The sequence below is a fragment of the Jaculus jaculus genome, chromosome 10 (assembly GCF_020740685.1).
Source record: "Jaculus jaculus isolate mJacJac1 chromosome 10, mJacJac1.mat.Y.cur, whole genome shotgun sequence".
In the NCBI taxonomy this organism is placed as follows: domain Eukaryota; kingdom Metazoa; phylum Chordata; class Mammalia; order Rodentia; family Dipodidae; genus Jaculus; species Jaculus jaculus.
The window spans coordinates 68,985,554-68,999,514 of record NC_059111.1 but is presented as its reverse complement, the minus strand read 5'-3'; the positions used below and the strand labels follow the sequence as shown (position 1 = coordinate 68,999,514).

The 13,961-nt window shown below is 38.8% G+C and overlaps 1 protein-coding gene across 5 annotated transcripts in view; it reads right to left on the bottom strand.

Annotated features, from left to right (window-relative positions):
* Nxph1 (neurexophilin 1) overlaps positions 1–13,961 on the bottom strand; it is a 311,960-nt gene that overhangs the window by 208,442 nt on the left and 89,557 nt on the right. The gene's annotated exons all lie outside the window — the stretch shown is intronic.

The following is a 13,961-nucleotide window of genomic DNA, read 5'->3' as shown; positions in this document are numbered from 1 at the left end:
AAATAAAAACAATAAGAAAACTCTCTTTGAAAATAAATAATAATGAAAGGTAGAGCGGGTAATTACACACACAGATTCTTGTATTTGTTTTACCATCTCACAACTCTGTGACCAACAAGAAAGAAAGTTATTTTATTTCTCTGTATCTCTATGCATTATAACAGAGCTAAATGAAGATTTTCAAAGGGTAAATTCCTGTAAAGCATTGACAATACTGCCCTTTGGACAACAAGCACTCAGTAAGCATTAGCTGCTGACAGTACAATATTGACCAGGCTCAAACTTGATGTCTTGAGGTATAATACATATTTACTCATATAGTATCCCAGAAAGTAGGGTTAAATTGGAATCTACTCAGAACATTTTATCTTCCATAAACTGGATTTTAAATAAAAAAAGAAGTATTAAAAGATTCATTATCTTGCCCAAGAGTATAAAGTTTATTGAGGGATGGAGCCTGGATTCTTACCTACAGTTGCCAATGACACTGTTTTGCAAAGAATACTTTGGGAACCAAAGTAAACATAACCAGAATGAGACTAGTCAGAATGGGGCCCAAGAATTTGCAAGTTAGACTTCCTTGGCAAATCTCAGATCTCATTGTGTGGTTCTTTACTTACATTGTGATTTACATAGTAACTTCATTTTCTGTCACATTTCTAGAGATAACTAACCTCAAAATCTCAATTTAAATTCAAAAACCATACAAAAGAGGCCCCCAGAAAACAGTAAATGATAATGCTATAGGAGGTAAGAAAATTGTACCAACAAGAGACCAATAGGGTACAACATGGGGACAGGCCTCCTGCAAAATGCCTGCCTTCACACCCGCCCGAAGGTGTCTGCTTGCATGTGATTGATTTTTATCTTACACTTGATGGATTGATACATAGATTTAATTATATCATGTGTTGTCCCATCAATACTGCTTTGCAGCACTTTTACATTCAGCCTGGGTGCCAGATTGAATTAAATGGTATTTTTTAAAGCCTATAAAGCAGCAAATATCTTTCCCTGGTTGGTATTTTTTACGTATTGGTTACTAAGAGTCTGTAAGCTAAAGCAGGTTGTAAAGTTCATTTGCCAGTGAGGAGGCCGATTTGACTTTTATGGCTATTAATTTTTTATGGAGCACAAAGCAGAATTATTGGTGGTGCTCCTAACTCAGACACCTTTGTAGCTAGTGGGAGTGAAAGCATCTCCATTTGGGAGGCAATTATAGGGACCATCCCTCAGGAAACAGCTTTATATACAAACAGTGTCCAGTTCTTGGCAATTAGATCCAAACATGTGGAATGATACCTGGGAAGAGACACGAAGAAAAAATGACTGCTATTGCTTTACCAATCATCGCTTTAAATGATGTTAGAGTAGAAAGATTCGCTTTAAAAGAAAAGCCATAGTTGCAGCAAAAGACTCATACTCCTTGTCTTTTTGTGTGCCTACTATGTGCTGTGCATGTTCTACCAATGCAGTTACCAGAAAAGACGAAACAAGCAAAAGATCTCTTTCCATGGATCTCAATAAGTAGAATAAGAAAATAATCTCAGGTGATGGCAAGTGCTGCTTTGGTAATTAGGCCAAGGTAAAGAGAAGAAGGTTTCTGGAAGACTTCTGTTTTACCAGGGCAGTCTAGGAAGGCATCTGTGATATGTGGTAATAAGCTAGTGATTCTCCTTTCTACCTCACATAGAAAGAGGGGTTAAGGTCTGAAGTCAGGAGTGTGAAAACTGTTGCTTCATTCAACATGTAGAATATAACGTTTTTATATGGCCCTTCATATGCTAACTTACTTTGAACTTTGCTATACCTTTTATTTCCTGCATTCAGTCAGTAGCTATTTATTGACTGTTCAAATTTCCCAGGTACTATGCCAGGGCTGGGAAAATAGCAGCTCATATTTATGGAGCATTTGCTAACTGAAACATTGTGCATAGCCCTTTCCATGGCTTTAGTAGACTACGGTACAGAAATCATTACCTCTACATCACCAATAAGGGATGAAACCAGATGGGTTACAAAATGCTCAGGTTCACATCTCTGTTTAGTACCAGAGCTAGGACAAAGAACATGTTTTCTGTCCTCTATACCCTTTTTCCTGATATATGTGACCTTAGAAATTCTGTCTTCTTTGGAGACAAAGAAAAAGATCATGTACATTCTAGAATAAATATGCCTCTACCTCATAGCTAAATGAGTCTCAAAAGGCTATATAACTTAACCCCCTGCCTTTAGACAAATAAATTAGTATTAGCCTCATTTATAAGCGAAGACTTCCCCAACAGAGTTCAATCAGCTCAGGAAACAGGCTGGTAACTTTATAGTATGAACCAGATGTCTGAATAGATGCTCCCTGGAATCAGAGACTGTCAGCAGGGATGGAGAGGCGGGCAAGACCCTGCATGGCATCCTTTATGCCTACCTCCCCATGTGACCATCTGCTCTGGTGACTCACCTCCTCTCTATGCCCCTTCAGGCCTCACTCTGGCCCCATGCAGACATGTCTTCACTGGTGCTTGCAAAATCTTATAGCAGACCTTTCTCCTGCCCACCCTCTCACAGTAAGCCTCCTGGTGCACCTGCTGTCTTCCAGAATGGCTGTCCAATTGATACACATGAATGTGAAAGATCCCAGAAGCCGGGTTCATAAGATAGCCTTTTTCCCCTTTAGAAATATGTTCTGTGTAGCCCAGACTGGCATTGACCTCTGAGTCTTCCTGTTTCAGGACTTATAAGTCATAAGGCCAAACTAAAACTTTCATTCCCTGGGTCAGATGTTCTTTGTACTCTACTATGTTGCTCTGTAGATCTTAACAATGGAAAATAAACCTCTGCAAGATGCAGGTTAATAGAAGGCCTAGTTTGGCAGGGACGGGGACTCAGGTTCTGTCACCCACCAGCCAGTCCCTTCGATTTTCAGCATGTACTTCATGATAATTGGTTTACTCTACAAACTGCTGAATAATGGCCCCAAGATAAATTTTCTGGCCTTCTCTCATTGTAGTATATAAAAGGATATAGTTGTGATTCTGATAAAAATTAAACTCAAGGCATTTGTCCTTCAGCATTTGCTGTATTGCACTTAACAGAACATGGAACTTTCAGTTTAATCATTTTACTGCAAAAGACAGTGTGTGGTGGTTTCATTCAGATGTCCTCCATAAATTTAGGTGTTCTGAACACTAGATTCCTAGCTAATGGAGATTTGGGAATTAACGCATCCTGGAGGCAGTGTATTGTTAGGGAAGGGCTTATAGGTATTTTAGCCAGGTTCCTCTTGCCAGTGTTTGGCACACTATCCTGTTGCTATTGTCCACCTGGTGTTGGCAAGGAGGTGATGTCCACCCACCACTCAAGCCATTATTTTCCCTGCCATCAAGAGCTTCTCCTGAAGTCTATAAGACAAAATAAACCTTTTTTCCCACAAGCTGCTCTTGGTTGGGTGTTTTCTGCCAGCAGTGAGAACTGGACTGCAACACTAAAGTTGGTACTGAAGAGTGGTGTTATGCTTGAAAACTGACTATGTGGTTTTGGCCTTATGCAGCTGATTTTCAAAAGAAATATGAATGATTTGAAATCTTGGCCTAAGAGATGCCTTGCAGTGCTATAAGTACAGCTTGATGGACTATACTCATCAGAGTTGCAAGACCTTACTGGTCAGAGTTGAAAGATCTAAATGCAGTCAGAACTAAGGACTATGAGGTTTAGCTTATGAGGGTTAGAAAGAGCTTTACCTGGACTGGTCTAGAAGCAGTTTGTGTGGCATATTTGATATTATGCCCAGGTCCTGAAAACTTGTGCAGTGTTGCTTGCATAGAAACTTACTTGTGTGAGCATAAGGATGTGGGACAAAACTGAAATCTTTGAGCTGAAACTTTTGCCCATTCAGCTGAAATTATGGGAGAGATTACAAACTTTCAGTTTGGGACACCTGACCTGTATTGGGGCAACAGGAAGAATGTAGACATTTTTGAAGGGGCCTGAATGCTGAAGAAGTGTCCTTTTATTCAAAGTCTGCTTTATTCCTCCCTGGATTAACAAATTGGCACCCCACCTAGTATTATGGAGTATAAAGAGAGAGTCATTGAATTTGCAACACAGTCTTGTGTTTTGGAAATTGCCATGGGCAGTGCCATGGGCAGTGTGCAGCAGGTTTGCTAGATTGTCTGCATGGAGACCCAATGGAGTGGTGAGGATGATCCATGGGTTACAGTGAAAATGCCAGGACCACAAGACAGCTGCTAAGGAGAGCAGCTGGCACCAGATGAAGTTTTCCAGAACTGTGAGTAGCCCAGCTGGAGAGGTGGAACTGGAACTCCAGAGACTTGTCATTGGTTAGAAATATTGGACTTGGAGATTTGTCACTGACTAGAGTTGTTGGACTTGGAACTACAAAGTTTGATGTTTGCCCTACCTAAATCTTGTATTGGTTGAATATTTCTTTGCTATGCCCAATGGAATCTTTTGTAGTGTGTTTATCCTATTCCATTATGGGTTTTGGAGTGATTTTTTGGTATTATGGCTCAGTTAAAAGATCTTGGAGAATGGGAATGTTTGAACATCATTAGGACTGATAAAAACTATGGGAACTTTTAAAGTTGGACTAAATGCATTGCATTTGACATCATATATGGTTATCAATTTATGGAGGCCAGGGGTGGAATGTGGTGGTTTCATTTAGGTGTCTCCATAAACTTAGATGTTCTGAATGCTAGGTTCCCAGCTGATTGAGATTTGGGAATTAAAGCCTCCTAGAAACAGTGTATTGTTAGAGGCAGGCTTATGGGTATTATAGCCAGCTTTCTCTTGCCAGCATTTGGCAAACTCTCCTGTTGCTGTTGTCCACCTGTTGTTGATGAGGAAGTGATGTCCATCCTCTGCTCATGCCATCATTTTCCCCTGCCATCATGGAGCTTCCTGTCAAGTCCATAATACAAAATGAACTTTTTGCCCACATGCTGCTCTTGGTTGGGTGCTTTCTGCCAGCAATGAGAACCAGGCTGCAGCACAGGGTTTTATTCTTCTTATGGCTCAATAGTCTGTGTTATTTACATATACAACATTTATTTATCATATAATCTATTCGTGAACATCTAGATTTTTCCCATATGTTTGGTAGTGAAAATAGTACAGCAATACACCTAGATGTGTAAATGTGTCTTTGATATACACACATATTATGTATACATATTCAAATACATCGCATTGCAAATGTATACAATTATAGTTTATCAAAAATTTTTGAATGATTAAGGAAATGAAAATTTGTATACTGATTTGATCATTGCACACTATATACATTATAAAATTTTTATACCATACCACAACCACAAATTTAATACAATTAAAATTTCCAACCAAGAACTGAATTCTAGTGAACTTGGAGGAAGACCCTGAACCTCAAGTAGAAACTACAGCCCTACTAACAGACACCTAGACTTCAGCTTAGTGAGTCCCTAACATCAACATCCAATTACATCATACTGAACTTCCCAACTTCAGAATCTCTGAGATAATAAATGAGTATTTTTAAGGTACTAAATTTGTAATTTGTTTCCTCTTCAATAAAAAACTAATACATTATCTTCTGTTTTATGGGATTTTCTCTCTTTTTAAAGCCCATCTTAGGTGGAATAACAGATAACCCAAATTCAAGATAAAAGTCTAAAATATTAAGCAGGTACGTGCAATTTCCCCAAATTTGTTCTACTTTTCAATCAAGTATAAAACATATGCTCCTCGATACAAACTGAAGCTTTTCCTTGAAAGAAGAGCTGAAAGAAACAAGACCCACACTTGAAGAAACATATCAAATTATCATCTTTCTGATAAACAGACTTAAAACAAGGAAGATCCAATATGGTCCTTGCCTTGTATTTCATCACTGCAGTTTTCAAATGATAAAACAAATCATGTGTCTGTACATGTTATTCATTTCTGGAATGCAAGCTGTTAGAAAAACAAAGTCATTTTAGCCTCCAATAGCTATGTAAATCCCACCACATCCTTCTGAAGTGAAACCAGCATGGAGTCCTGGACATTGTGGGCACTCTTGCCTCCTTAGATTCTTGCAGATCTGTCAGGTATCAGGAAGCCTGGGTACTGTGGAAAAGGGCACAATCTCTACCATTGATGCAGACTCGGCCTCAGGTTTCCAGGCTTGACCTTACAAGGAGAAACAGATCTTCTTGAGTTTTTGTTTGTTGCACTTCTCTATACATGTTCTGTCTCACACATTATGACTTCTCTCTCATTCTTACTGCCTATTGCTGTGTTCTTGAGCTGGATTAAAGAACCATCTAACTAGACTACAATGAGAATCTCTTCCTCATGAATGTATTCTCACAAATCATTAGTTAGAAAGATATAGAAAGCTTGTCACAGACCATTGAAAGAGAACCAAAATCTACTTGATCAAGTTGTGAGTATCATTTTACCACCTTAGGACCTGATAGTTGGGCCTCTTAAAAAGTGGAATGTCTGCCACACAAGTTCAGGTTGAATCCTAGATGACTGAGCCATTAGAAGGACAGACCAGAGAAAACAAACCCAATAAGCTGGTATCTCTCCTTGATAGTCTATGTGCATGAAAATATGCCCACTTGAAGGCCCATAGAGAAATGGTATTCCAAAGTTTGGGTCACAGGATAAATTACTGTTAAAACTAATTTAAAAAATTAAGTCTTGACTTCAATTAAGAGTAGAAATCCTCCCCTTCAAAGTGGGTGGACCTGATTTGTATTCTCTACACCTGTTATAGTTGGTGTCACCTTTTAATGAGAAAATGTGTCATGCCTATCTAAAACATCAAAATATTGTATCTGACATATCGGTTGCATTAGTGGAAAATTCTAAAAGCAACTCAGGACCACCCATCTTCTCCAAGTCTTCTCCCTCTTCTGTCTATTGCATCATGCACAGAATAGACTTGTACATCTATAATATATTCAAGAAAGTGAAAGATGAGGTTTGTGCATGTGAGGTGATATGGTTCCTGGGGACAATGACCACAACTAGAATCTCTACACAAGAGGAAGGTGACACTTTAAATGACCTTGCCTTCTCCTAACCATGGCAGTTATTTTTCTAGCCATTGGTGAATGAGGAGAAGGTTGTTAAGTCTACTTTGATGCTGAATTTCAGTTTGTAGAAAAATTTGTACACTTTCTTTTTGGACAGAACTGTGCAAAAGTTCCTAAGAATACATTACTATCACTGTGGCCTAGAATGATACCACAGAAAGAAAACTCAGTAGCAGAGGTCACTAAGCTATAAAGGAGATATAAAGGGAATAGAAAGGGAGAGGGGGACTTAATAGGATGATATCATATATATGTAAGTAGAAGAACAGATTAATGTGAGTGAAAAGGCCTAAGTGAGGTCAGGGGAAGAGACTGAGTTAAGGAAAGGTGGAGGGAGGGCTAATCACAATCTAAGAGGATATAAATCCATCATATGGAAACCTACTTTTTTGGATAATGGAATACACAGGAGCCATAGATTGTTACTAGAAAATTTTCAGTGCCAGGGATGGGATACCTTCCAGTGAGTTGTTGGCCAGGGAGGCCCTTGATGCCCCCAAAACATTACAGGCCATTGCCAAGGCCCTTGGTTTCCCACCAGGATTAGATGGCAAGAGCCTATGGCTGAAGGCTCCACACACTTGAGCTGCAAGGTCACTGAGAAATTCTGCTGAAGCTGAACTGAAAACCTCCTCCATGTAGACTAGCTGACAGAAAGATGGAAAAAGCTATGCTGCATGCATTTCAATGGGAAAGAGAGAAATTACCAGTGAAGATACTTAATGGTGGATACTGCAAGCCTTCTATTTGGCCAGCCAGGTCAAATGGGCAATATGGGTGCAATAGTGGCACATCTGTCATGGTGGAAACCAACTGCCCCTTAATTGGACTGGAGGCCCACTCCATGGGGGAAAACACATCCCTGATACTGAAAACTTACAACAGGGGTAGTCATAAAAGCTAGGGGTATAACATCTCAGGTTGTCTGGCTAAATGTATATACTATGCTTGACAAACTGCCCAGTAAGCATTTCTATTAAGATTGCTACTCTCACTTTTGGTTACAGAACCTTCACTTTTTAGATGGATGGCAGTGACCTTGGGATTATTCAGAAGGCAACATGGTGCTGAGAAGAAGTGACAGATAAGTGCTCAGCACTGAAATATTTCTATCATTCTTTCCAAGGCTCAGGGTCCATTGCAGAAGAGATGGCAGAAAGAATGCAAGAGCCAATAGAAGGGTAGGACTCCTTACAATGTTCTCCTCCACACACAAAATTGCCTGGATATCCATGAATTCACAGTGCCTGACACTACCTACACAAGACCATCATAATAGGAGGAAAAGATCATGACATCAAAATAAAAAAGACTTATTGGGGGGGGGATATGATGGAGACAGGAGTTTCAAAGGGAAAAGTAGGGGGGAGGTAGGGAATTACCATGGGATATTGTTTGCAATCATGGAGTTGTTAATAAAAGAAAGAAAGGAAGGAAGGAAGGAAGGAAGGAAGGAAGGAAGGAAGGAAGGAAGGAAGGAAGGAAGAGAGAGGGAAAGAAAGGACAAGTGTTCAAAGCTGTGATAGCTTATATTATCCAAGGAACTGATTTCCAAGAAAAGCAATATTTTTACCTATGCCTTGCCTTTGCTGAAACATTTTGACATTGCTCCTCTATAGGCGCAATTATTTCAACAAAATTCTTATTTCAGCAAAGGGTAATGAGACAAACCATGCTACAATTTTCCAAGAGAAACTGCCACCTCTGTGTGCATGAGGAAAGAGCCCCTGCAGATAAGCCACTGCAAGTCCTACTTGGGAATGCTCCTTTGAAGAGCTTAGCACCTCAGGAAGAAAGATGCAGCCATAAGTGGATATTGACTGAGATTGGTTAGGTTCACTGCATCCATACTACAAGGATTCATAGACATGGAAATAGCTTTTCTGTGTCCTAAACCCACTAGAAACATTATGCTTTCTCTCATACCTGACATTTTGGACAATGGATCTGCAGGTCTGCAAACAATATGGCTAGTAGAAAAAGGAGAGTTCCTAGAGTCACGGGAAGGAAATGAGGAAGAGAGATTGAGGGATACTGATGAGGTTCCAAAAATGGATCCAGAAATGGAATCTACATTTAACTCAAACTTTTAGATATTCTCCAATCAAAGAATAAGTCTGTTACATTCCTATGGTGGTTTGATTTTTCCCCCCACTAGACTCAGGAGTATTATTAAAGCTTATAACTTGGATTTCTAGCTGCCTGGCTGGAAGAGGCATCACTGGAGAAGGACCCTGGGATCCAGCCCAAAGGTGTGTTTTAGGGTGGGCCTGATTTGTAGCCTACAGGTTTGCAGAGTGCTTGAGTTCTGCCTGGGTTCCCTGCTGTTTGGCTGCCTGTTTTGGTCTTGTTGGTGGTGCTGGCTGTGTTGTTGTATCTCTCTGCTTAGATCTATGGAAAGGAACCAGCTTCTTCCACCATCAATGGAACTTCCTCTGGTTCTGTCAGCTTCAAATAAATCCCATCTTTTCATAAAATGTGTCAGGTTTGAAAGTTCATCCCAGTAGCATGGAGTTGACTGCAACAATAGGTATTCTATTACAAGTGTCTTAGAGTTCCTTACTACAAGTAAGTATATAAAAGCCCTGTGAAATCTTGAACTGCAAAAAGTTATTTGACTCTAGCTTCCTCTAATATAGTTAATCCTTAAATCTTACTTTTCTTTTCTTTTAAGACTATTAAAAATGTATAAAATAATCGGTTTTGCTGGGACACAGTTTTGGAAATGCTAATTTAAGCTACCATACAACTGTGTTTACTCTCATTACAGGTCAAGTACATAGTAGAATTTATTAGAATTTTCTCATAGTGTTCCTACAATCCTAGGGGGAAAAATAAATTTTAAAATAGGGGTACTTTGGTTTGGACGCCAACTTCAAGATGCAGGTTCTGAAACAGGTCAGAACAGCAACATCTCTCAATATGAGAGAACTCTGGCTGTATGGCAGTTACCATGTGTAATAGGCAGCAATAGACTCTCTACCTTGCCTGTGGAAGATGCAGGTTCAGGATGGGCATTGATTCAAATTCACTGTACTCAAATGAAAAATCATGATAGACCTTGCTAGCATTGTTTGATATATTCATCCATCAATCATATTAAATATCTATCTGTGATTTTCAATCATGAATTCTGTCATCTTTTATAACTCTCACAACTATTATCCTTATAAATTTCCCATTTTACAGATGAAGAAACACAAGCATAAATTGCTTTGCTCAAGCCACATAGTTACCATGGGATCTAATATAATTAGAATTTAGGTTCATATCTCACCAATACCAATAGCCTATGCACATTGCAATGTTCCTCTAGGACTCTTTGAAGCCTACAAGTTCTGTGGCCAGGCTCTGGTGTAATCACCACATCAAAGGGAATGGTTTTGCTGGAGAGCTGGGCCTACAGGTAGGAAGAAGCAATGGCTCCAGATATAATATTTACAGAGCATACAGGCTGTGTAAGCAAGGCTTTGGTTAACAACTCAGCCTTTCAGTAGGAAAATTAGTTTTCTGTAACCTCACAAGAAATTAATTTAAATGACAATGAAATAAAATTAACTATCACAAAATGAGGACTTGAATTTTAAGCCACTCACTAGCATCTCCTATGCTTAAAAAAAAAATGGTATTACAACTGATACAAATTCATAAACATATCTCACAAAGAATTGTCTAGTCTATAAAATCAATAATGCATACTCAATAAAATAATATTAACTACATAAAACAAATTAGATATTTCCCTGTGGGACTTTCAGCAATTGAGAATAATTAATTATCACATTCAATTGTAGGAACTAACTGATTTACATGCCCCAACACATAAACAATGAAAGTGTGCTTGCTATCAAGTCTGCACAGCCCTGGAGAGCTCACCCAGCAGCAGAAGAAACCAAGGGTTGTTAATAGATTCAAACAAGATTCACATTGATATTGGGAACTTCACAAGAATGCCTTCTATTACCCAAAGGTCATTATTGTCTTTGTTGTGCTTTCTTCCAAATAAATTGTGATGTTCTCTACCTTGAATGTTATTGTAGTAATGTGTTGAAGCACCAAATTCCAATTAATAACAACAATGATCTATGGCTTATAGATTTCAATATTTTAATAAGAAGAAGAGATTTCTGTTTATTTCCTTTCTCTTTTCCTATCTTCCTTTCCCTCTCTCTCCTCCTTATATCCCAGGTGGGACTTAAACCATGAATCCTCCTACATCACCCTCCCAAGTGCTAGAAATGCCATCTTGGGTGGCCATGTTGGGCTTCCTGTCTCTTCTTCAAGGGAGCAGCATCACTCTACACTGAAGGAATTCCATGCTGCCAAGAAAATCTTGGTTCACACCATCCAACTACAACCCACTCCAAGAATTTCTCTTCCTATATCTGTCCTTCTCCCATCCAACCCTTCCACCAACACTTCCAAACATCTTAAACATGTCTCCTCTCATGCTCAGGTAAAGTTTGGCCTTACTTCTTGTTTATGACAACAGTGATTCTGCCATTGTCTGATACTTTCATTTCATTCTTATGAACTCACTGACAGTTCCATTTAGGTATAATAGGCCAGACTATGCTATGACTTATAAAAAATCTCTACATCCTAAATGTATATGACCTCTCAAATGTTTGTTTCACACTTATATGAAGTCCATTGAAGGTCATTAGGCTCTCTATTCTTTAATGGCTCAGAAACCCACTCTTCCTCCATCATAGAAAGTTGCCTTCTCAAAATATGACCTTCAAGCGTGCAATGGAGAAGAAGGAGAAACCAAGAACATAGCTTTCTCAGGTTTGCATTGCCTCTGCCCACAAGTGGTATACAACCAGTATGCAGCCAGTCCTGTAGCCCAGCTCACACAAAGGGGAGAACAACATTCAAATAAATATATCCTAGAAGAACAGGAGAATCAGATACAAAGAAGCACTACTCGTCTCTACTAAAATGAGGTCCTACCATGTCCCAAGAGTTGGAAATAGCAGAAGGGCTAAGGTGAAAGTGAGTTTGACTTTGCTGCCTCTCCATACCCGTCTTCAGTATTCCACTGTAGAACCCCGAACTACAACTCATATGCTATATACTAGAATTGCCTTAGGAATACTTATGGGTGGATTTAACTTTAAAACTGACAAGAAAAGATCAAGTTATATCTCCTTTATATGCCCTTGCTGCATTTTTGAGCAAGGGAAAAATGCAGTTTACAAAAACAATTAATATAGCAGGAATGTCATAATTTCTTGTGGCTGTCTCTGTCTACTACATGTGAACACCATACCTTTAAAACTCCCTCCATTGTTATTTCGTACTTTGGGATAGAATGAAATCAGCAATGATAGGCAAGGTCCTACTGAGGAGACAATAAGTAGGCTTATAATGCAATGTGGCTTAATAGGAGGTTTCCTCCTGAGCTGCCTCACATGGTAAGGCTCTGAACTAGGGCATCATCATGCTTATTAACGGATGGAAGAAGTGATACCTGAAAAGGTTAAGCTTCTTGGGTATGGTCAAATAGCCACACAAGCAATGCCAGGGCAAGCACCTGCAAGGTGGCAGGCTTGGAGCTGCTCCTATTAAATTACGTGGTGTTCATTCATCACTGACAGCTTTGGGGGGAAACGGATCAATAAGCACTTCTCTTTCGGTCACTTTCCTACTGTGTTGGATTTATATCTGCAAATGTTTAAATAGTTCCCATTTACCTGGGGTTTTATGACTTTGTTATAATTGCCAAAACGAAGAGAAAGCTGCCTTCTGTCTGGCTTCTCCTGCAGGGAGCAATCCAAAAGCATGTCATCTCAATCAAGAACAGAAATGCTTTAAAGGAAAACAAATGCTGTTCTTTTTTTTTTTTTTTTTTACTTAAAAATTAATTGTTGAATTGCCTGGAAAAGTCAGACAGTGACTTGCAAAAATCCTTTTGTTTAAGTTGTCTGGCTCCTAGGTGGAGTGGATGGATCACCACAATGGACTTTCTGTGTAGCTCATGCAGATCAGCATGAAAGACAGAAAGAATATTCCAGAGTCTCCTAATACCATGGTCAAAGGGCCTTTTCAGTGAATTTTTTTTCATTTTAAAAGGTGTGGTCTATACCTCAATTCTTTTTGCATAATAAAAATATGTATGCTATATATCGCCTTTATATAAATAAACACTGAGCAGGAAGGTGTCAAGGAGTACCAGCACATTTGTCTAGAGCAGCTGAATGTATGGCATTGGGGATTTTAGATATTTCCTCATGAATACACTCTCATATCAATTCATATATAAGTCCTTAAGATAGTACATGTCCACCAAAATTATATATACACAAGCAAGTATATATACCTACATGTGTATATGTATCTGTATATGAAAATATATACATATTCATTCATCTTAACAAATAGTGAAAACCAGTATTCTTTTGTCTTTTTCTTATTTTTTAAATTTTTTAAAGTATTATTTACTTATTTATCTATTGGGAAGAGAAAAAAAAGATGCAAATGGAGAAAATAGGCAACAGTGCCTCCAACGACTGCAAATGAAAGCCAGATATATGTACCACCTTGTGCATCTGTCTTTCAAGAGTCCTGGGGAAAAAATCCTGGGTCCTTAGGCTTCACAAGCAAGCATCTTAACCACTAAGCTATCTCTCCAGCCCCACTTCTTATTTTTCTTCCAGAACATTCTTCACCTAGCCTATGCCTAGCTTTCAATTAATGCATATGCACAGGGAGAGGTAAAAAACAAAGGGGAAAAAAAGAAGAAAGCACAGAAAACAAATCTGGGTTTGCAGTTTATCAAGATACAGAAGGATATTGACAATTTTATAACAAAAAAGTACTTATTCTATATTATAGCTCTATATTTGTACCTATTTTCCCTCAGAATATCTTACT